Genomic DNA, 24,025 nt, shown 5'->3' on the forward strand with positions numbered 1-24,025 from the left:
CCTCGGGTGCTGGTCGGTCTTGGGCTGGATTGAGGGTTGCCTCCCCGGACCCTGAGGTCAAGGAATCTCCAGCGAGCTTAGAGGAGGTGTCGATGGTGACTAGACACCGACCCCTCCTCGATAAAGTCCTGCGCGCAATATTAAGACTAAAAGCATCAGTTGCGAGAGATCCGTGGGGTTCCGTTCTTTCTAGGCCTGGGGCTGCCACTGCGCCGGGGTCTGCGGGGGCCTCGCTCTGAGGGGGCCGGGCTGCGCCGTTAACTTGCACAGACTCAGGGCTTAATGACCAATAAGGTTTCAGCCTTTAAATTATTTTTTTTTTAAATTTAAAAAAAATAATGATATAACCCAATTTGCATTCAGCTGTAAACGAAACTGTGAGTCACTGTAGGTGATCGACTTGAAGCCAATAGAGTCAAGTCAATCACCTACATTCCTGGTGTGACTCAGAGAATTAAAAAATTAATGCTTAATAAAATAAATGTAAAAATTGCTTATAAATGCAAAAATAATCTTTCTAATCTTCACACCGTTTTAAAGTCTAAAGAGCCTAATGGCACACGAATGGAGAGTGCACAGAGCCTGGTAGCCTTCACTAACTGTAACAGTCCGACCTTAGGTGAGGCGACGTTGTGTCGTGTTCTCATCTTAATTGTAATCCTTTGTACATATCATTTTAACAAGCTGTAATTCAAGTCATTAAAACAATACTCTCTGTGATAACATATGTTTTTAATGTCAAAAATAGCTAGTAAGAACAAAAAACAGATGGACTTGTAATTATATGAATTTATTAGTGAAATAATTTTAAAAAAATGTTATTATATATATAAATTATTATTTTTGTCAATTGTTAATGTTATATGCGAATAATTACTCATTACTTTACATAGATGTCTTGTTCACCATGTATAACTGAATGCTGGCCATGTGCTTCATAACCTAAACCAAAGCACTTTTACAATAGTTTTTCTGATGAGAATTTTTTTCTCTTCTCTCTTGGGAAAGTATGCATTATTGTTTTAATTGTTGATTGTTGAATTTATATTAATTATGTCTATTTTGTGATCTTAATAAATAAGCCCTGATGATGGCATTATGTTGCCGAAAGCTTGGTGATCCCAACACTTTTGCCTTTCACCTAGTAAAGACCTTAAAGAAGATTATTTTGAACTCTACATTGAAAAGATATTTTTACAATTTTAACAAAACGAAAAACAAATTTTAATCTGACATTCTGTTCAACTAATACTCTTATTCGAAAGAAAAAAATCAAAATTCCAGCAACAAAATAAAAATACATTTATCACTTAATAACCAAAACATAGTTCGCTACTTAAAAAAAAAAAAAAAAAAAAAATTAAAAAAAGCTTCGGCTAGAATTCTACTGAAGGTATTACATTTACATACATATTGCATACCCTAAATCCTAAACGCCGTCATATAAATATAAAATATAACTCTTGCAGTAATTTATCAAGCGAGAGGCTATCAAAGTAAAAGCATCAGAAACGGATAAGGCTATTTGCTTAATACGAGAGCGGTTGTCTGAATAAAATCCAATATTCCTTGCCCTGGCTGCCAAATTAATGTCCGACGTTCCAAAAATTACTGCAGTGGTGGAATTAGCCGATTCATTTATTAGAAAATAATTGAAATTAATGTAAACAGCAGAGTATTTTCTTTGTAGATAAAACGTTGGACTTCAACGTCATAGTCTAATTAATAACAATAATTACATATCGTTCAGTAATATATGCAATTTTAATTAAGTCATTGTAACAATTATTTTTTAATATCTAAACATAAAACATAATTGATTTTCTTGAGCCTTCTCATTTATAATGATTTTTTTTATATTTTAGTGTAAATAAGAACATCCTTACAAGAATCCGGAAGAGTTTTGGTAGTTGTAAAATTACATTCGCACAGTTAAACGTTTCAAACGTTTTATGATTTATATTTTTCATTTCACTTTAATCTTCCCATTGGTATGGGAGGGCGAAAAAAGAGGAATTCTTTTTTTTTTCCCCTCCCCTTCGTTGTTACACAAATGAAGATGTAGAGATTAATTACAGCTGTTTTGTCGGAAAGTTCCTCTTCGTTTTACATTTCGGCCGGGGTTTTAGAACAATTGAAAATAGGGGGAGGAGGACAGCGAAAAGGCGTTACATGTGACAAATTTATTGAACGAATATATGTTTTCCGATAATATTTATTCAGACATATTTCATTATTTAGCCCTTTTTAGGCGTTTAAAGTTCCTGTAGGTAATCGATACTTATCTTATATACTTAGCATATTTGCAATTTTTAAACTTCAACTGATTGAAAAATTCAATTCACTAGTTTCGTGGTCCGCTTGACCAATTAATATATTACAATTAATTAAGATTGACATTTGAAAGATGGGAAAAAGGAGGGAAAATGCAAAAGGTGGGGTTGAGATGAGAAGTTGATGTCCGAGTGGATCGAAATAACGATAGCTCAAGTGGTAGAGCAGCGGCGTATTTAGCCGAAATTCGTGGGTTCGAATCCCGCTCGTGACACTGACTTTTTTATCTCAAATAAAAACCTTAATTAATTGAAATAATGCACATAGTTGCACAATTAATCCATTTCCAGTGTGAGAGGTTTCAAAAAGTTTGCAGGAATGCGACGATCAAAACTTGTATTTATTAAATTCCAGTGTGAGTCGTTTGAAAATTACGGTTAATTAAGATTTTTAGTTGAAATGAAAAAAAGTTAATGGCACGAGCGGGATTCGAACCCACGATCTTCGACTAAATACGCCGCTGCTCTACCACTTGAGCTATTGTTATTTCGATCCACTCGGACATCAACTTCCCGACTCAACCACACCTTATGAGTTTTCCCTCCTTTTTGCCATTTTTCAAACTGGCAGCGGCGTATTTACCCGATGATCGTGGGTTCGAATCCCGCTCGTGCCATTTACTTTTTTATCTCAACTGAAAACCTTAATTAATTGTGATTTAAAAATGTTATATATAAAATTAACACGATCGGATAAATAAAAATTTTTCAACGACACTGTTTCATATTGATACTATTTTGATATATTCTTAAAAAAATTAAATACTTTTATATCGTATTGTATTATTTTATTAGTAAAATTTCATGGACTGTGGCGGGATTTGTACCCCGAACCCAGAGCATTGCGGGACGGATGCCATAAGCACTTTATTAATCAAAAGATCCATTCTAAAAAGTTATGGAACATATTAAAATTCGTAATACAAAAGTAAAAACACGTCCTAGCTAGGTAGGATCCTAGATAGGCTAGCCTACCAAACTTTCTGAAGAAGAATAGTTCTATTTGCAGCTCCAAGAACTTAAATTTGTCCCTCGAAATGATTGTTGGAACTTGTTCGGCAATTTGTTGGTGGAACTTGTTAACATAAAGTTCGTTTGGAAACAGCGGTTCTGATTGTAATTCGCTTACAAACCGCGGAACGATTCACATCTAAGAGAATTAAAGCCTCGATTTTACGGCGTAAGCATCCTACTAAACCATCTCGACTGGCAGTTCTTGCCAAACTAATGAACATTCGTTCATTCTGTCTTGTCTATTATCAGTGTACCGAAGTGCTATATTAAATATGCTATTAAAGGAAAAATGTTATATCTTAAAATTACAATATACGATAATAATAGTGTATTATATAAAATTATATATAGCCTACTTGACCATCATTTAACAAATGATACTTAACCATTTCTTTATAACAATTATAATATCTTATGAAGTGGTTTTATTGAAAAAAAAAATCAATAATATCATATAATATGCTCAAGCTAAAACTTAAAGCAAGACTATAGGCTTTGCTATATCTTTCTCAAAAAAGTTTAATTTTAGGTCAAAGTTCTCCAAATAAACATTACTTTCAGATTATCGTCTGTCAACGACAGGTCATTAAAATAAAATAAAAATTTATTTATTTTTAATTTAAAACTTGTCATTATCTCGAACACGAGACCAATAAGCAAAGGAAAATTTAAATATGTCGCATATTGTGTCAGCCTTTAAAATCCTAACAAAAAATACTTTTTGAACGATCAAATTATGTTATTTTCTTTCTAAGCGCTCAAAACATAAACTATAAAAAAACCTATACAAAAAAATATTACGAAGTCTAACCTTTAAAATTTTCTCGTCTTAATGAGCGACTGACCTATAAGTTTGGCTGGGATCGTATGCCCACTCAACCTAAAATTCAAAGTGCGTTAAAGACTAAGTACTTTCTCATAATTACGTACGTTATTTCAACATGTCAAGTATTAAATATTAATTGGATTAAATTGTACATTGGTTCGTACTTAAACTTGTCAGCATTCATTCCTTAAATAGTTGTCAACATTAGATCTGTTGATTTAAAAATGCATAATTTAAAATAACGTTAATGTCACAATTTATTCTTACTAGTAAAAAATCAATAATTGGACATTAAAAAGCAACTTAACGCTAATATTTTTTTAAATTATATAGTTGTTTTATTTATTTCCAAGATTTTACGAAGAGATGTTTAAAACCACGAATAATTAATCAGCATTTTGGCTAAGATATATAAATTAGGCACTCAGTGTTTGTAAATGACTTTTTAAACAATACACAAGAGAAGAAATATATATTTCACACGTCAACTTTAAGTTGAAAAACATCTTTTCACTATGTTTCTTCGCGATTTGTTAATCTCCTTCTCCAGTTGTCCATGGCTAAAACTTTTCTTAAATTATTCATTCTAAGAGAACACACGGAAATGTCAGACTGGTTCAGAATAATATAATTTTAATATAATTGAATAATCAAAATCAGAATATATATAATTATGCAAATGGCAGCTTGTATTTGAACCGTTTCTACATCATGTATTCCGTTTCGGGCAATATGCGAAAGAGGAAGAGCATGCATAAACCCATGTTTTCATCATTAATTACTTTTAGCGGATAGGCAGTATGTGTATATTTACGAGTCGAGCGTAAAGGGTGGAATTTGTAACGCAAATAACTTCATTACAAAAAAGTTGCTAATACTGTATCAATTAAGCAGTCTTATTTTCGTTATAACAATCTGCATATTCATGAAAATTAATTCTCACTTTAGTTAACACGTTATAGTAGATACATGAATATTTTTTCATAGAATATATTTGTAAAAATAATAAACTTTGTTTACGAACTTGCTAAACTCTAATTATTAGTCCGAAGCATTACCATATAATTGCATAAAATTCATACCTAAATGATATGAAAATGAAAACACGAAGAAAGTTGAGTACTACGATTTTACTATTTTTATCAGTGTATAGTTCTTTCTGTTTGAGATGTATGTTATTTGTAGGAATTTATTAGTGAGAGTTCAACTACGCTCCCCGTCCAACTGAGGAATATGGAGTACTCGATCACCAATAAATCAGATATGTGTTGTATAACTGTAATTTTTGGAATTAATTAAGGTTTTTCAGTTGAGAAAAAAGCCAATGGCACGAGCGGGATTCGAACCCACGATCTTCGGCTTGATACGCCGCTGCTCTACCACTTGAGCTATCGTGACCTTGATCCACTCGGACTCCAACCTCCCATCTCAACCGCACCTTTTGGAATATTCCCTCCTTTTTGCCATTTTTCAATGGAAGAAGATCGTGTGTTCGAATCCCGCTCGTGCTTTGACTTTTTATCTCAACTAAAAAAACCTTAATTAATTGTAATGTAATAATAGGTTAAGCGGACCACGAAATTAGTGAATGTAATTTTTGGCTTGAATAAAACGAATGAATGAGAAAGAGATTATATTATTTCCAGTGTACTGACTGAATTTATTAGTGTGAAAGTAAAGTCCCCAATGAGTATTGAATTTTCTGGATTAGTATGAATGCAGTCTAAACTGCAGTGAATGTAATTTATTAGCGTAAATGGACGGGCTTCTTCCTCACTCACCCCGAAGAATAACGAGCAATCTGGGGCATTGTAAATCAAGTCTGGTGTGTAAATTTAATTCATTGGCGTGAATGGATGAGCTTTTTTCCCGATTACTCCAAGAAATATCGAGTAATCTGAGACATTGTAAATAAAATCTTCTCCTCACTCTCTCCGAAGAATATCGGGTACTCTAGGTCAGAATAAGTGAAGTTTGACATGAGCCTAATTCAGTGATATGAATAAAGGTTTTTTTTACGAATTACTCCAAATAATCTCGAATACTTTAGGGCAGTGTGAAATAAGTCTTCTTCCCTAATTACCCCTCCAAATAACGAATATTCTATGGCAGTGTGAATGGATGGTGCGTCTGTTTGCGTGAATGTAGGGGCTTTATTCCCTATTACCACGAGTACTCTAGGGCTGTATTTATGTAACAAGTCTACCGTTAATGTATTTTTTTCTTTCTTCTCCGTTATTCAATTGCTCTTGCTATCAGTTGTCTCATTTTTCTTGTTTTGGAGGAGGACCTTCCTTTCCTTTAAGGACAAGATCTATTGGCGGTGCGTTGGCAATTACTTGTATGGCGTGCGTTGAAGTCGTCCTGTACTCTTTTGTGGCTAATTATAAGCTGTGCACACGTTGGTCGGTCGCAATAAAAATAAAATTAAATTAAATAAAAATACACAATAAAATACAAAATAAAATAAAATACTAACTTGTTAACTGTGGCTTGATTTTCTCAACAACCAGGGAGGAGAGCCGTTTAATAGCTAGAACCTGCAATAACTCCGGCCAAAGGTAAAACAGAATCCTAGCCTATAAATTACCTTCGGGGCTCCGTCCGAACCATGTATGATGTGTCGCATTAAGGATGCGGGAGGAGACACTCGCGTCATTTTGAACGCGGTAATTCACAAAACGAAAAAAATGCTTCTTGAAAATAAGAGAAAAACTGAAAGAAAACTAAAAGAAAATCACTCTTGGAGGCTAATTAATAGTGTACTGTATGGAAGCGAGACGAAAGCGAACAGGACTAGAGCAGGACTAGGCAGCAACAGGACAGGATTGTGGGGAAGGAACAGAGCTAGGATAAATTCTAGATTAGCGGCATTTCGGAAACAAAATAAGCAATTATAATTCGCGATTTTTGGCGCGAACAAGAGCTATTCGTTGGCTTTGCTCTATTATAGCTTTGCTTTTGCTCGGTAGTCGTTAGGCCCATCCGGCTGCACCATAATTTGCTATTGGGAGAAAGACACTTTTATAGATTTGTAGAGCAGTTTTGTGCTAAGTCTATATGCCACTTTTGCTATTCCGTTCAATCTGTTGCACGCACTTCTTGTCGTTTCCTTTATTTTAATAGCGTGGTGTACCGGATTCAGGTTATCATCTAATAATACTCCTAAGTATTTTACATGATCACTTGGCTTTACTTGTTTATCCTCTATCCGAATGTATGGGGGTACCCATTTTTTTTTTTTTTTTTTTTTTTTTTTTTTTTTTTTTTTTTTTTTTTTTTTTTTTTTTTGAGCATTAGGGTTTGGCACATTTCGGGGGCTACCTTTAGCTTCGCAAGCTCACACCATTTGACAATTAACTCGACAACTGCTTGCGACTTGTCGATTAAACAACTAGGTCGTTCACAAAAGCTACGAATTTGTAACTCCTTTCTGTCAGTAGTTGTAGCAGGTTGTCGAAAAGGACGTTCCAGAATAGTGGGCTCAAAACTGAGCCTTGGGGGCAGCCTTTCAATATTCCATGTTCCATGACTGTGAGCTTCGTTGCAATTTCCGCTTTCATTTGCTCGAAGTAGCTTACGATGAACTGGTAGATGTTTCGGGTGTATGTTTTAGCCTTTTAATAGATGGGCCCATTCTGTGCAGTCGAACGCTCCTTTTATATCGAAGAAGACCCTCATTAGATAATTTGTATTCCCACTTTTTTCGACTTTGTCGTAGAGTTTGCAGAACACGCCCTCCGTCGAATGGTTCTTTCTCGCGCCCAACTGCCTTTCGAACAACTTTTCTTCTATTAAATTCACTAATTTCGTGGTCCACTTGACCAATTAATATATTACAATTAATTAAGGTTTTTATTTGAGATAAAAAAGTCAATGGTACGAGCGGGATTCGAACCCACGATCTTCGGCTAGATACGCCGCTGCTCTACCACTTGAGCTATCATGACCTCGATCCACTCGGACACCAACTTCCTTATCTCAACTAAAAACCTTAATTAATTGTAATTTCCTTCTATTAGTGGCATGAGTGTTAAGAGAATTAGCTTTTCGAAAACCTTTCCTCGAACTGGCAGACAGCATATTGGTCGATTGGAGCTGGCCTTGTCTGTCGGTTTATCCCCTGGTTTTAAAATCATTTTTATTTGGGTTTTTTTCAAACTTTCGGGAAGTATCCTTGCTTAAGACAATCATTGAAAAAATTTGTCAAGATCGGTATGATTGACTCGCTTTTTTTTTACTATTTCATTTTCTATCATATCGTATCCTGGCGCTTTCTTCTTTTTCAAAGTCCCAATTGCTATTTTTTTAATGTATATACCTTTAACATACGGAAAAAATATTATTTTCAATGGTTAACAGCAGAGGTATTATCAACCCCCTGGGTGCCCGTGTTTTTCATAAACATTTCATTTGTAAGTATTGTTTCATCGGAGCGAATTCCTCTGCATTATTTTCACTCAATTCCTTAACCGTTCCGCCATCGAGCCTCCAATATGTTTATTACATGTATATTTTATCTTGACCTGCGCGCCCCTGAGGTAGAAAGAAGCTGGCAATTCGATAAAACGCGAGTGTCTTTTTGTTATCTGTATCTTAGATTGTTGAAAACACACTGCAGCATGGAATTGCATTTATTAACAGAAGTTTTCATGTCATGACCATGAGCTTTTTTCAGTGTTATTCCCAAAGGACTTTCCAATAATGTGTGAAAATCCTGGAAATTTTACTGGATAGACAAATGTATTTAAAAGTGAACAGGACTCACACTATCTCTGTTCTGTTAATAAATACAATTCCATGCTGTATATATTCAACAACATTCAATACAAATATCAAAATTATAAAATAAACAGCCAAAAATTATTATTTTAAAAAAGCCAGAGTTAGTAACTTATCACCCACAGCCAGAGAGCCGTGAATTGCTGCAACGTTAGAAAAATGAAATAAAAGGAATAAAAGATGAGATGATGTATCGACCTGCTTGCTGAACAACAGAAACGACAAACTCTTTAAGTCTTTGCCGAGCTTTCTACAATTAAATCGTCATCATCAGAACCTATTTATTTTAGCAAAATATCGCAGTTAGAAACATGTTATATCATTTAAAAAACAAAATTACAAAAAAACAATTATTCATCTTACTTTAACTAGATGAGTGTTAAAATATATGGAGAGCAATAAACTGCATATTTAATAATAATAATTAAAATTAGGTGAAGCTCAGTATCTAAAATAATGAACAGTGTGGAGTTAATTAAAAACAATAAAACAATATAATATAAATTAAAAATTTAAAAATTATTTAAAATCACAAACGTGGTCCTATAGTTACCTCGGTTACACATAACTATAAATACACGTCTCTTTTTCTTAAAATAAATTAAAAAATTTCTTTTTCCCCTCAGATACATTAGAATATCACAGTGAAGATTAGATTAGATTTTTTTTAATTAAATTGTACTATATAAAGTTAACTCAAAAATACAAGTGCTAACTTCTAACACAAGGGAGAGACATGAGGCTCATGCGGCTTTTCCGTTACAAGTGATCTATGGAATAAAATGTAGGAAGGACAGCAAAGATGAAAGCACTGACGATGCTAATACATTGCATTATCAATGTAGATTACCGGCTCTAAAACTATCCTTAAAATATTCGTACCTAACAGAGTTGGAAAATCGGTACTTACAAGTACAAAGTACAAAGTACGGGTACAGTACTTGAAAAATAGTTGCAAGTACAATTACAAATACTGTACTTGGAATTGAAATAGAATGAATAAGTTCAAGTACAAGTACATATAATTGAAATTACAAGTACAAGTCTAAGTACTTGTACTTGTTTACTCAGGGTGCAATTACATGCACTTCAGGAATTGTACTTGTTAAGGTCAATTACTCAAGTACTTGTACTTGTAGTCAGTAATTGTACTTTAAGTACAACGAGTACTTTCTTTTTTTGGAACTTTACCAGTGTAATGGATTTGTAGATACTGCGCAAAAACTGTTTTTACGGGGTTTTTGCCTATATTAGTCATATTTTGTTTGGATTATTTTGAAAGACATAAACTGCCCGCTGTTAAGCCCGTACTTAGCAATCTGTGAATTTAATAGCTTTAATTTGAATTCGCATTCACATTTTGAACCGACCGTGTGGAAATACAGTAGCAATAAAGACACATTATATTGAGATGATTCTATATAATTACAACATTATAGAAACACAATACCATAAAACCATATCAACTCCACTTGGTCTTAATGTTTATAAAAATAAAAAAAACCGTAAGAAAGTAAATATTGGAGACGAGAGAATCGTCTGAAATTTTTATCTTTGAGTATTTTACTAATGATATGTGTGTGTATGTATTTGTTTATGTACACGAAGATCTTAACGTAATAGTTCGAGTTTTATTTCATTTGTCTCATTTAATATACAGGATTTGATTATTTATTACTAGTGTATTTAAAGAATGTTTACACTTATGATGTTTTTAATCTATAATATAATTTTAGTTCTAAACTAGAAAACCACCTCAATGAGATCTCTTAAGATTTTAAATGTGTAAGACTCATACAATTGATCTTTATATTTGTTAAGGGAATAAGTAGTAATCGTAAAAATTTATACAATGTCTGTATAAATATTTGGTATGAGATTACTTAATTATAGCGACATCGGTAAAGGCGATTTGAATAGGAAAGGTTTGATTGTGTCTGAGAATAGAATAAAATTGAATGTAAGCTATACGGTAAAATTGTTTAAAAACGGGTTGGGAAAAATTATTATAAGTGTAATTCAAATTGTGGTAATGATATTGCGATATTAATAATTTACAATGACAACAGTTTCAACTACAGCTACTTGTAAACGGAAGTACAAGTACAAGTTTAAGTACAAGTAATTGTACTCAGGAACACGCAAGTACAGGTACAAGTACTTGTAATTGTATTCCATGTTCACAAGTACAAACACAAGTACTTGTACTTGTACTACCAGTGTCAAGTACTTTTACTTGTACTTGTTGTCGCTGGAAGTCAAATTGCAAGTACGTGTAAAAGTACTTGTACTTGCAATTACTTTTGAAGAACTTGAAACTTTTAAATAACTGTGTTGTCCCGCCCTTTCTTTCACTGATGTTTCTGAAATAAAACATTCACACATTTACTCAAATACTTGAAGGAAGCACTTAAGTACAATTGTACTTAGGTTCTCACAACTCTGGTACCTAATATCACTGTAAATATCTAAAATATAATAAATAAGGATAAATAAATAAACACTAGCAGTGCAAGATGTTATAAACAACATATAAACAATTTGATAAAAATATTTTAAAATACACAATTAAAAACATTAATCCAATGAAAATTGGTAAATAACTGAACCAAATCAGATTTATAAAATATTCAAATTAGGAATGGATTTCAGAAAAATTAAATATTGCTTTTAAAAGGGTCAACCCATCCGAGTTCTCTAACATCGTATCGCAATTCTTTCGAGCAACAGAAGTACAGGACAGTGACTATTGGGTTAGTAACCGTTATAAAAGATTTAGTGCTTTCCATGGTTATCTCCTCATCAGTATTCTGGTTCATGCCGCCTTAGCGACAACACCATAAAATAGAAAAACTAATCTGGGATTTGCATGAATAATCAATCGGAATTTGAGATTTAGCGAGGTTTTTTCATCCTTAACCTCCCGTCATTTCCGGCTGCGCAGAATTCAGAATAAAATGTCAAGGAACTGTCCGAATGTTTATTCTCCAGGGGGTGATGTCCACGCCGGTTTTCGTTGTTTCATTTTTTTCAATTTTCTTGAGCTCTCCCTTTTTTCTCACGCTCTTTCCTTCACTTTTATGAACGGAACAATGTTTTAAATTAAATATACTAATCATTACAAACATTACATATGTATACATATATATATATATATATAAAAATTTTTAGTGTGTTTTAAAAATTTAAATAACATTACAGTAATTGCTTCATTTGAATAAGTTGTCTCTAAAGCTCCTGTGACGTTGCTACTTTAAAATAAATGTACAGCAATAAAACTAACAACATTTCATCGAGGGAGGAAAACAACATTTCATAATATTAATTTCAACATTTAGGTTGTTTTAAAAAATAAAACGTAATTCAACGCCTAATTCACAATTTTTTCAACTCAGTCATTTACATTACTTACTACTTGGCTTAGGTTACTCAAAATTCTTTAGATTTAGATGGAAAACCATCAATTTTACAAAACTGCAAATTTGATTTTGAGATGATATGAAGTGATGGATGCTCTGAAAATGAATCAAACTAATGGGGGATTAAAGGAGGAAAGTATGCAAAGCACGATCCCGCCTTACTCCCTAATGAACTCAGGCATCCCTTTAATAAACTGTTGATTGAGGAATTTGAAATTTACGGCCTTCAATTTTCAAACGGGTTTTTGGTGTTGTTGGTTTTGTAAAAAAACCGATTTTGCTTCTCGTTTTAGACGCTCTTTATCTTCTGATTTGGTTAAGTTTATAACGTATTTTAATGAAATTTGATTAACTTTTGAACATTATCATTTTTGTAAACATTTGAATACATCACAACATTGAGGGATAGGATTTTGTTTTATTTTGGAAAAATACTTTGTCACACAGAAACAAACTTTCTCCATTACTTTGGCATTTGTCATGAAAACAAGGATCTTTTTAAAATCTACGTTACATACCCTAAAAGACAAGGCTTCTACTGAACTTTTCTGACGACTTTTGATCAAATGATAGCCTTTTCCCAAACACAAACCTATAAAATATAAAAATTTGAAGATCTTTGAATCATTTTCACAGATTCAATATGCTTTGAGAAAATTTGTTGGAGATTGGCGAATTTTACAAAAACTGATTCATATCATAACGTTTGAGCAGTATGTTTAGTAGGTCGTTACGTTCTTTTTTCTAGGAGAATGGTAAATCACGCTCACAAAAATCATATTTCATGATCAAATCACAGTTTTAAGCGAAGAGAAAGATAAAATTCGTATTGACGACAGATTTTTATTGAATACTCAGATTAAGATTATATTAAGAATTGTTATGTTTTATTAAGAAAAATATCCACTAGATCGGTTTGTTTTAAAAGATAAGTATTCAATTTTTCGTGTAATACAAACTTTTGTCATCAATACGAATTAAATCATTTTCTTCGCTTAAAACGTTGAATTTCCCTGGATATACGTTTTTTCTTGGGTTTGATCCGCTATGCTTCAAGGAAAAATCGATCCTGCCGAGTTTACTATTTTTATTTGCTGAAGCAGTTTTTGTAAAATTCACCATTCTCCAGGACTCTTTGTCACAGCGAACCTACTTAATTTTTAAATTCACTAATTTCGTGGTCCGCTTGACCAATTAAATCATTACAATTAATTAAGGTTTTTAGTTGAGATGAAAAAAAGTTAATGGCACGAGCGGGATTCGAACCCACGATCTTCGGCTAGATACGCCGCTGCTCTACCACTTGAAGTGACGATAGCTCAAGTGGTAGAGCAGCGGCGTATCTAGCCGAAGATCGTGGGTTCGAATCCCGCTCGTGCCATTAACTTTTTTTCATTTCAACTAAAACCTTAATTAATTGTAATTAATTTTTAAAATTCCTAAAATTTTTGCCAGCTTTCATTTTGACTAAAAGATTTCAATATAATCAATCTTCAAACAATTTAACGTAGGCCACTTATAAAACCTCTGTCAAATTTATAAGCAACGGAAAAAACCTGAATATTGAGTCAATTTTAAAATTCTGTAATTTTTAGATTTCATTTACAGGTCTAGGATCAATTTTGTATCTCGTAGCTAAAACGCCACTGAGTGTTAAAACGTTTTTAAAATCATATTTTGTTTATTGCGTCATTTCGTAAACTTATATGTGGGGGTTTATAAGGAAAATGGTCTTTCATTTTTACGCTGCCTATTTTATTTTTAAAAAATTATATAGATCCAAATGTAATTCACGTAGAATCTGATGGCTCTATTAGAATTGTAATGAGTTGGCGCACTAAGCCGAACTGGTGATCGACATTTTTTTTACATATTTCAACGTAATGCCCTATTTTTTTGGAATTTTGAATGTCCTTTTCATTGTAAAAAACGTGATATCAGAAACTCAAAAATTCAGATTAGTTCTAGAGATAATGACGTTTCCTTCAGAACTCGGTAATTTCCATTTACCATGTAACTGATCGTTGTTGGTTAAAGTTAATTTTTTTTTTTAATTTACATTTTATCATATTCTTCCTTTTGTAACAGGTTGGACGATGATTTTTGGAGGTTCTAATAAACTGATCCTGAAAAATTCACCTAATTGACTTTTTTATTTAAAACTATTTTTTAGAAGGAATATTTTTCTCATAAATTTTGATAGTCCTTTCTTGTCTAAAAATATTGTCAAGAGCTACCAATTTCAATGATTCGTTTTGGATAAAGTTTCCTTCAGAACACGATAATTCCATTTTATTATGTCAAAATTAGCGAAAAAATAGAGAAAAGTTGAAAAAATTGATCGCCAGGTCGGCTTAACGCGCCTACTTATTAAAGTTCTAATACGATCAGCAGATTCTACGTAAAAAATTATCTTTGGAACCATACTTAGTTTTAAAATAAATTAGTAAGCTTAAAAATAGAAGACCACGTTTTTTATAAAATGCGTACTGTGATTCGATTTTGTCTTTACGTTATTTATGTCTTTTTGCTAATTCTCAAATATCAGAAACAGTAAGTATGTTTAATAATTGATAAAGTAATTAAGAATGAACAAAGTTTTGGCGTTATCAATGTAAAAATTATTTTTACATTACTTCCTTTTATAAAAATTAAAGAAAAAATTGGAAATTACAATATTTTACATTACTACAATAATTTATTTTCATCAAATTAATTATTTTTATTACTCAATAGCTTCTTGATAGCCTGACATCGCTCAGGCAATTTAATAATGGCACTTCGAGGAAAGGCTTTTTGACGAGTAATTGAAAGCGTTCTTTTGATGCAATTTGTACATTTTACACCGACTTGTAAATTATGCGTAAATAATTATTAACTGACACTGCTTTTATCATACTTATAAATAGGATAATACCATATAAAGTAGAAATAAGCCTTATAATTAAGAAAAAATATTACATTATCTGCGTTAAAATGCAATCTCTAACATAGACTTGTGGAGAACAATTCCCATAACTAAACCTGAAAATTGTGGATTCAGCGGAACAGACGGTAATGCTGCCGGTTAATATGGTGGGAAAAGTTTCACAAACATCCACTAACTTTAACAATATTAGCTGTATCCCAAATAAAGTACAAATTCCTACCGAGGAAACCAATGAATTGGTAAATTAATCATTGATTTATCTTGACAAGTATACGGTCAATTAATTTCAATTAAGTCATGTGTTGTTCATCTTCAATTTACAATAAAATTAAATCCTAAAAACCTTTAGAAAAATGTTGTTAATACCGAGAACAAAAAACAGTTTTTTAAACATTGACTTTTTTATCAGTTTTTCACATCTTGAATATTTTATTTACTATTTTGATATTTTTAGTACTCCAACTAATTCTTTATTAAACTCTTTCTTTTATTGTATTTTCATAAATAAAATTGCAATAGAGTTAACACCTAATAAATGAATTCATTCAATAAATTTGATGAACGGTTCCCTAATCTAATGCGAATTCACTATCACTTTAGCATTCCTTAAAGTAAGCTTTAAAGTTAAAAGGGTTTTAGTTGCTTCTTTTCCATTGGTTGAATACGCTCCATTGACCTCAATTCGGCCAACATCAAAGCACCATTCCTGCTATTCTCAGATAACGTGTACTTTTGTTTCGAACCGTGACAATTGTCAAGGGCGACGTAAGAAAACAGGCTAATAGCAATCGTAAACCTTCGTGGATTCCTTTATTTCTATTTTATAACGTTAATTTTATACGACAAAATAAAATATTTTAAAAATTCAGTTATATTTGTATATACGTGTGTTTGTGTTTTAACGTAGTTACCATATATTCTATAAAGTTATTTTACTAAAAACACTACAGTAAATTTTGTTTTTATTCATCGGCCCTTTCTGCTCAGGTGGGCAAGAATTGCGTCATGTTTATCACGTTTATGCTCCACCTGACAATAAGACCAGTGAGTGTCATTGCCAGTAACCTTTAAGCTACCGACATTGGGAATTTTAGATTATTCCATTATACCAAATAAAATCTTTCAATTAATTAGTCTTTATTAAGGTATTGGTTGAGATAATAAAGTCAGTGTTACGAGCGGGATTCGAACCCATGACCTTCGGCTAAATACGCCGCTGTTCTATCACTAGAGCTACGTTGACTTTGAAGCTGAAAAATGGCAAAAAGGAGGGAAAATCCGAAAGGTTGGGCCTAAGATTTTTCTTTTTGTTTTTCTTTTTGAAATCTTACGAGTATTTATCACAGTGAAATATAAGGGCCGCCCAAAGCTTTTCCTCAAGCAACTAAAGGGAGGAGGAAGGAAATTTCCACTGAAAGAGGCCTGTTGGGTTTACGCTGGACTAGAGGCGACACGTTTGATTTTTTTGGTGAAAAAGCAGTAATGATCTGCCCATTTTCATCTAACGAGATTCATCACGCAAATTTTTTCATTTTAATTTGTTTTTCGTGGAAAAGGATTTTTTTTTCATTTAGTTTACAACATAAAGTCAAATTTTTTATTTAATTTATCCAGTTTAATCAACACAAAGTCTGTCTTGCAGTTTGTTTATTTAATTTTATTAATATAATAATAATAATTAATCAATATAAAAATTGTTTCCGTTATTAAACAAAATAATAGTAATAATATTTAGTCAAGTAAGAATTTTTTCTGTATTTTAATATAAAAAAGTAATAATAATAATCAGTCAGTTTCCCTTATAAAATTGTCAAATTGTTAGATCCAACCTGACGACCTTAATTTCAAGTTTCGGTAATATTTCAACATAAGAATTGTTTCCGTTTTTCAACTTAAAACAAATAATAATAGTAGTAATATTTAGTCAATGTAATAATTGTTTATGTTTTTTAATTTAAAAGAAGATAATAATAATCAGTCATTATTCAGAAATCGTCTTCTGTGTAATTGTGCCATTCTTGCGTATCGTGTTGAAAGTGCCACTCTCGGAAATGGCACAATTACACAGAAGACAAACACTTTGAGCCCTGAAGATGATCTCAATAAAGATCGAAACGTTGGCACTATAAAGAAAATGTTTTTCTGAAACCTACATCACACCAGACCGCATCTCACGATTTCTGAATAATTATCGATTAACGGTCACTAATCACCACACATTATTTAAATTTTACAAAATGTATGTATGTAATACAATATGTAAAATTATATCTTCACATATTTGATTTGAACTAGTAAAAAAAGGGAAATAATCATTCTGTTTTCCTACAAAATTGTCAAATTGTTAATTCCAAACTGACGACCTTAATTTCAAATTTTGTTAATATCTCAATATAAGAATTATTTCTTTTTTTAATATTCTTTTGTTTATTATTCATTTATTTATTTAAACAAGGAAAAGATCCACTCCTTCGGGGAAGGACCAAACTGTAAGGCAATAAGATGGGAATTTAGTGTCCGAGTGGATCGAAGTCACGATAGCTCAAGTGGTAGAGCAGCGGCGTATTTATTCGAAGGTCTTGGGTTCGATTTCCGGTCGTGACACTGACTTTTTTTTATCTCAACCAATAACTTACATAAAGATTAATTTATTTATAATGATTTATTAAAATCCTGCAAATGTTTCAAGTTCTACAATGCAATAATGTTGATTAAAACATATCATATTAAACTGTTTGGTCTAGTCAACATGTCTTAGCGTCAATTGGAAAATACGTTATTATGACGGAACATTTCTGCCAATTGTTTTTTTTATTTCAGTATAAACTGAAAGTAAAACGTAACATAAACTTAAAGAAAAAGTCTTAGAATTGTTGAAAATTACCAAAATCTTAGACTCTGTTGTTAATAATGTTAATAATAAAACAGTTCAGGTGTATGACAGGATGTCAGGATAGAACACGATTCGCGAGGACGCAGTAATCCAAATAATCTTGTAATCGAGAACGTGCAGTCGCTGGCTGCGTTAAGCCTGCTGGTTAGCCTATTTGAACATGATAGGATTATCAATAGCGACGTGGCTGGTTCGCTATGTAAGCCCCCGAATTCAAAATTATTCACCACCGAGAAGGAATGGAAGGTTGGCCCATTCCCCCGGTCTGGAGGTTAAAAAATGGTTATGTGACAGTGATAGAATGTTCACAATAAGTACGAAGTTGTTATAAATTATAACAGCAACACCGGGATTTGTGTTTAACAATCCTTTAAGTAGCTTTTCAATAGCTTCTGCCCATCTCATAGCTTATGGTCGGAATGAATATTAATAAGAATATTAATTTTATCGACTGAGTTCTGAGTTTCCGATTATAATCGTCTATATGGATTACTAACAAAACCATACTCAAATTGATGATTTTAAAGGTAAATTCATCAGTTCAACCGTACATTTGGCTATTTGTAATTCGAATTTAAATTAAAATTTTTACAATTAATTAAGGTTTTCAGTTGAGATAAAAAAAGTCAATGGCACGAGCGGGATTCGAACCCACGATCTTCGGCTTGATACGCCGCTGCTCAACCACTTGAGCTATCGTGACCTCGATCCACTCGGACACCGACTTCCCATCTCAACCCCACGTTTTGAGTTTTCCCTCCTTTTTGCCATTTTTCAAATGTCGTGTAATCGGGTTGGATTCTCGACAACAAATGAAAAATGGCAAAAAGGAGGGAAAACTCAAAAGGTGCGGTTGAGATGGGAAGTCGGTGTCCGAGTGGATCGAGGTCACGATAGCTCAAGTGGTTGAGCAGCGGCGTATCAAGCCGAAGATCGTGGGTTCGAATCCCGCTCGTGCCATTGACTTTTTTATCTCAACTAAAACCTTAATTAATTGTAATATATTAATTGGTCAAGCGGACCACGAAATTAGTGAAATTAAAATTTTTGTTTACCTTGCACGTTCTTTTATGTTTCAACGATTATGTTTTGTTTCTTAATTTTACCCGAGCGAAACTTTAGTTTGTATTTCAATAATGGTTAAGAAATTGAAATAGAATGATTGTAGGGAAAGTACGGCATGATTGATGATAGGAAAGGGGAGGAGGGTAGATCGGTCGAGAGGTGAGATGAGAGCTCAGGTTGATTCATCTACGCGGATGATGATGGAACATTGATCCATTGAATCTTTCATTTTTACCCCTTCCGACTTTTGTCGAGATTGTTTCATTATACTGCGATTGTCCCGTTTGATGATACTCCGTTTTAAAGCGAAACAAGCGTGGTTTTTTAATTAACAAACAAATGTGTCTTCTTTGTGTTTTATTTCAAGACAAAGTGCCGCGAGTCTTATTAAATATGTACATTTTAATTTATGGCATACCAGAAAAATTCCTTCTGTTGAAAATAACCGTACGTGAACACTGAAACGACAACGCCTGGAAATAAATGGTTCGCCTGGTAACAGTGTATGCTACTCTTCCCTTGGGAAACTTGAATTAACAGTCCTTGTCCTTGTAAAATAGGCCGTCTCTTCGTTTTTCCAAGGGACGTTTACAAACGTAAGATAATCCAGGGTCTCCAGGATTTCAATTCTTGCACATGTTACGACAAAATACTTTTAAAAAGGTTTCGATTCAAATTTTGGGTGATTGTGACAACTTGTTTTGTACGAACGGCTTCAATAAAACCCCATCAAGACTTTTTTCTTCTATGTCAGCCGCTTTATTAATCATTCTGCGGGGTTTTTAATGTTTCAGACACCATTTTTCTCTGTCATTATTTGTGTTAAAGAAGCAGTTTCTGCCGTCTTAGGGATGAAAAAGAAGTGATTACTTCTTTTGAACTTATTGTGCAAACGTTAAAAGTGAATTTTATGTTTTGTTGCTATATATGATATTTTAAAATTAAAAATTAACAGATAGAATGTTGTAGATAAATTTTTAAAGAAAACTATAAATCATACCAAGAAGCAAAAAACTAAATATATTCATTATTCGTCAGAAACTTTGCTCTCTGTCAAGACAGCAAAAATAGGATATGCTCTAGGAGTGAGTTAGATAAGTTCCACAGGTATTTAGTGGATCGGCTATTCCGAAAATTTATTTCATTACATGAATCTGTTCTTTTGTTTGTGGTTATTTTAGTTCATCGCCCATTGGATTTTCCATGGATTCCTTTAAGGTGAAGTGCTAATTTTTTTGACCAAAATTACATTTTTATGTTAAAACTTTCTGCATTATATGAAATTGGTTTCATGAGATGCCATGCTTGTAAAGTGCTAAAAACAATTTTTGAAAGTTGCGAAACATGTTTTCTTGTGCATCTTGCCTTGATGAACTTGTAACTCACCATACCTCACGCTCTGAGAAACTCTTCATCCAATTGATACGAATTTTTTAGTTAAAATATCGCAAGATTTAATTAATTGTCCAAAATTTCATAATTTTAAAGAAACTGTTGCCTCCAAGAGGAGCAAATATTTGTAGGCCTGTTTAGCAGACGACTTAAAAATATAAACATCGTTTCGTTTATCTCAAAATCCCTTCCCAACAATACCACACAGATAATGCCAAAACGCGCCTGACAGAGAAAACCAATGAAACTCTTTAGAAGAAACTAATGTTATAATAAACAAGGCTCAGAATTAATAAAGTATATCAATAGTAGTTATTTAAATCGAAAGAATATACCAACTGAAAAAAAAATCATTCCATTTATTTTTCACTTAAAGAATTGGTCGTTGCATTTTTGACGGTAATAATTTGCCATTTGGGAAATTTAACCGGGCATTTGAACTTTGTTATGTGCCCAGGATAAATCGTTGGCTGTAAAGGCAGAGGTTCATGTCGGTGAGATGAACTATTAAAGGGATAGCGCGGGTTTAAGGGAAGCAGATTACAGTGCGCGTACGTGGGTTCAATCAAACCGAGTCCCCTGGGACCTGGTTCCCTTTATTTCTGCAATAATCTTCTGGTGGCATTCCTTCCGTTTAATTATTCATAATATGATAAAAAATGAACAACACACTGTCAAGTCGAAATATTGCGTTCTTTTTGTCTGAACTGAAAGAATTGCTTTTTTGCCTACAAAATTGACCAGAATGAAAGGTGTCCCTCTATAAAATATGTTTAAAAATATGGTTAAACCGTTCGATTTATTTTTAAAAGACTGAGAGAAACAAGTATATTTTTTTGTAATATTTGAATAATAAATCATGGCGAGTGATTTTACTTTATATGTTACAAAATTATGCCAGACTTCACCCTAGAACTTTACTAGTAGTGAGAGCAATAGTAATTGTAATAATTACATGGTTTTACAGCTCTATCGGATATTGTAAAAATAGGAACAAACACAACCCAAATTACAAGCATTTTTCAAATTAAACATTCTATAATAAGTGCCATCAATGGACTGCTTTGTCGCAAATATCACACGCCTAACAGTGGCCCACCATACACGCGTAATTTACTATATTTTTATTTTTAATGTCATGCCGATGGTAATGATCAAGTAGATCGTGGAGTGAATATTGTGGAAAGATGCTCTCAAAACAATTTAGCTATGTCGTAATTGGATTTGGCCCAAGCGTTATTACTACGGATAGGGGGCGTGTGGTCTTCATATCGCAGGATCTTACGGGTACAGTACCACAAGGACTTGTCTGTTTGGGAAAGCGAAGGAGATCTTATTTGATCGACCGATTTTGCTGAGTCCGTCAGGTAACGAATTTTCATATTATATACGCATTAGAACAGGTGTTCCTCAACCATGCATACTCGGCCCATTTCTATTTTTAATATAAATTGGCGATATTCCTATAGATGTTAACATTTCAACACGTACATTCGCTGATACAGTGATTCTTACACGTAATTCGCACCCCTCAACTAACACTTAAAAAAAATTAACACTTGGTTCACAAAGTGGAGAACGGAGATAAACCTAATGAAAAGCGTACAGATAACTTTTACCTTACGTACAATTATCTGTCCTGCAGTGACTACAAATGGAATCTCATTTCCTACCACTTGTGCGTTATCTTGGCCTTTTCATGGATAAATGTCTGACTTGGATTCCCCACACAAGATGAAAAGAGAGCAAACAAACCGACTTATAAATTATTAAAAAGACTGCTTATCTCACGATCAAAATTAGACAATGAAAACAACTTTTAAGAAGACAATGAATAAACCGATCTGGGAATACAGTTATGAAGTGGGGGCTCAATCTAGGATTCCAATTCCCAACTTCTCCAATCAATTCATGAACTATGTTGTGTCTAGCGCCGCTTGAGTTTATCCAATCTGGTGTTATTTGGATCCATTTGGTGATGGACGATTCTGTAATTGTTTTTGTTATCCCAAGTATAGGTTGGGGACTTATGTATGGTCCTGCAGATCTTCCTCTGGCTAGTGTGTCCGCTTTTTCGTTACTCAGAATTTCTTTGTGACCTGGCACCCAAGATATCATCAGGTTGTTGTGTTTCCCCAGGTTTTGGAGATTTTGGATGCATTCAATGACTAGTTTTGATGTAATTCTTTTACGTGCTAGTGCTTTAATGGCTGCTCGGCTATCAGATCTTATGAGGATTTTTTGCCAGTGTAACCTTTTTTAAGATTATCCAGGGCACAAGTATTTCTGCTTGAAAGACCGAAGTGTACTTCCTTAATGAGTTCGACTGCTTCTTTTTTCGCCTTGTACATAAAACACCCGATCCGGTTCGTTTGATTGTTTTGGCGCTACCTGCATTCCATATCATTGTATCTATGCTCTTCTTATATGCTGTTAAGACTTTATAGGAAGTTGTAAAGAATGTTTTCAGTGTCACGTAGTCAGTTCCCATTTCTAAGAAAGGATGTCTGATTTTTTTACTTATGGTAGTGTGCCGGAAATGTTTAGTTCCCATCCAATTTGGTTGTTTTTGGAGCCTAAATGAGCTTTTCCTAGCTTCTCCTTTTATGAATATTTCTAGTTGAAGTGTAGGTTTAGCAGAGTTTTTGTTCATTAGGGGTTGTCTCATTGCCCATGTATCTATAGCATGAGCAGGGATACATAGGTTTTGCTAATTTTTATATGCTACCCAGTGTTTGGGTAGCTACTTTCTGTTGAACTTTGGTCCACCAGCTTAATGATCCATAGGTTATTTTGGGTTTTATGACTGCCGTGTATAGCCAACGGGGCATTTTTGGTTTTAATCCCCAAGATTTGCCTAGGGTCTTCTTGTGGTCATTTACGATATTTTACTTTTTGCTACAGCATGCTGCATACAACCTTTATAATTTATACTGCCGTTTAATATGAATCTGATTCAATATGAAAATATTAACAACAAGTGGTAATATAATTCAATTTATCGGACACTTAAAATCTATACGGTTCATCATTAAATCTAAGAAAGGGACTTTTTTGCATTTACAATTGTAATCAATTCATTGAGATTGTTTCATAATAAAAGATCATTATATTCAATGTTTTTCTTTTTTAACAATGCTGAATATGTGAATTCTGTTTAGGTGATATAAGGAGTAAAAGTAAGTTTGAGTTTGATATGAAGTAATAAAACGAAGCCTTTTACCAAGCCTGGTAAAACTGACTGTTGAGTCACTTTCTCGTATAATCGGGGGTCGATTTTAAAACATGTTCTTATCTCATCCCTTCTTGTGCCGCTCTTCCCTTGTTATCCCTAAAGCCTCCTAGAAATCGAAAACCGATAATTGGGGGAAA

At 33.2% G+C, this 24,025-nt stretch overlaps 1 protein-coding gene across 6 annotated transcripts in view; it reads left to right on the forward strand.

The window, feature by feature from the left end:
- The window catches only part of LOC106663893 (small conductance calcium-activated potassium channel protein), a 444,847-nt gene that overhangs the window by 362,599 nt on the left and 58,223 nt on the right, over window positions 1-24,025 (forward strand). The window lies entirely within an intron of this gene.

Source organism: Cimex lectularius, unplaced genomic scaffold (genome assembly GCF_000648675.2).
Source record: "Cimex lectularius strain Harlan isolate CLEC.00 unplaced genomic scaffold, Clec_2.1 scaffold41, whole genome shotgun sequence".
Lineage (NCBI taxonomy): Eukaryota > Metazoa > Arthropoda > Insecta > Hemiptera > Cimicidae > Cimex > Cimex lectularius.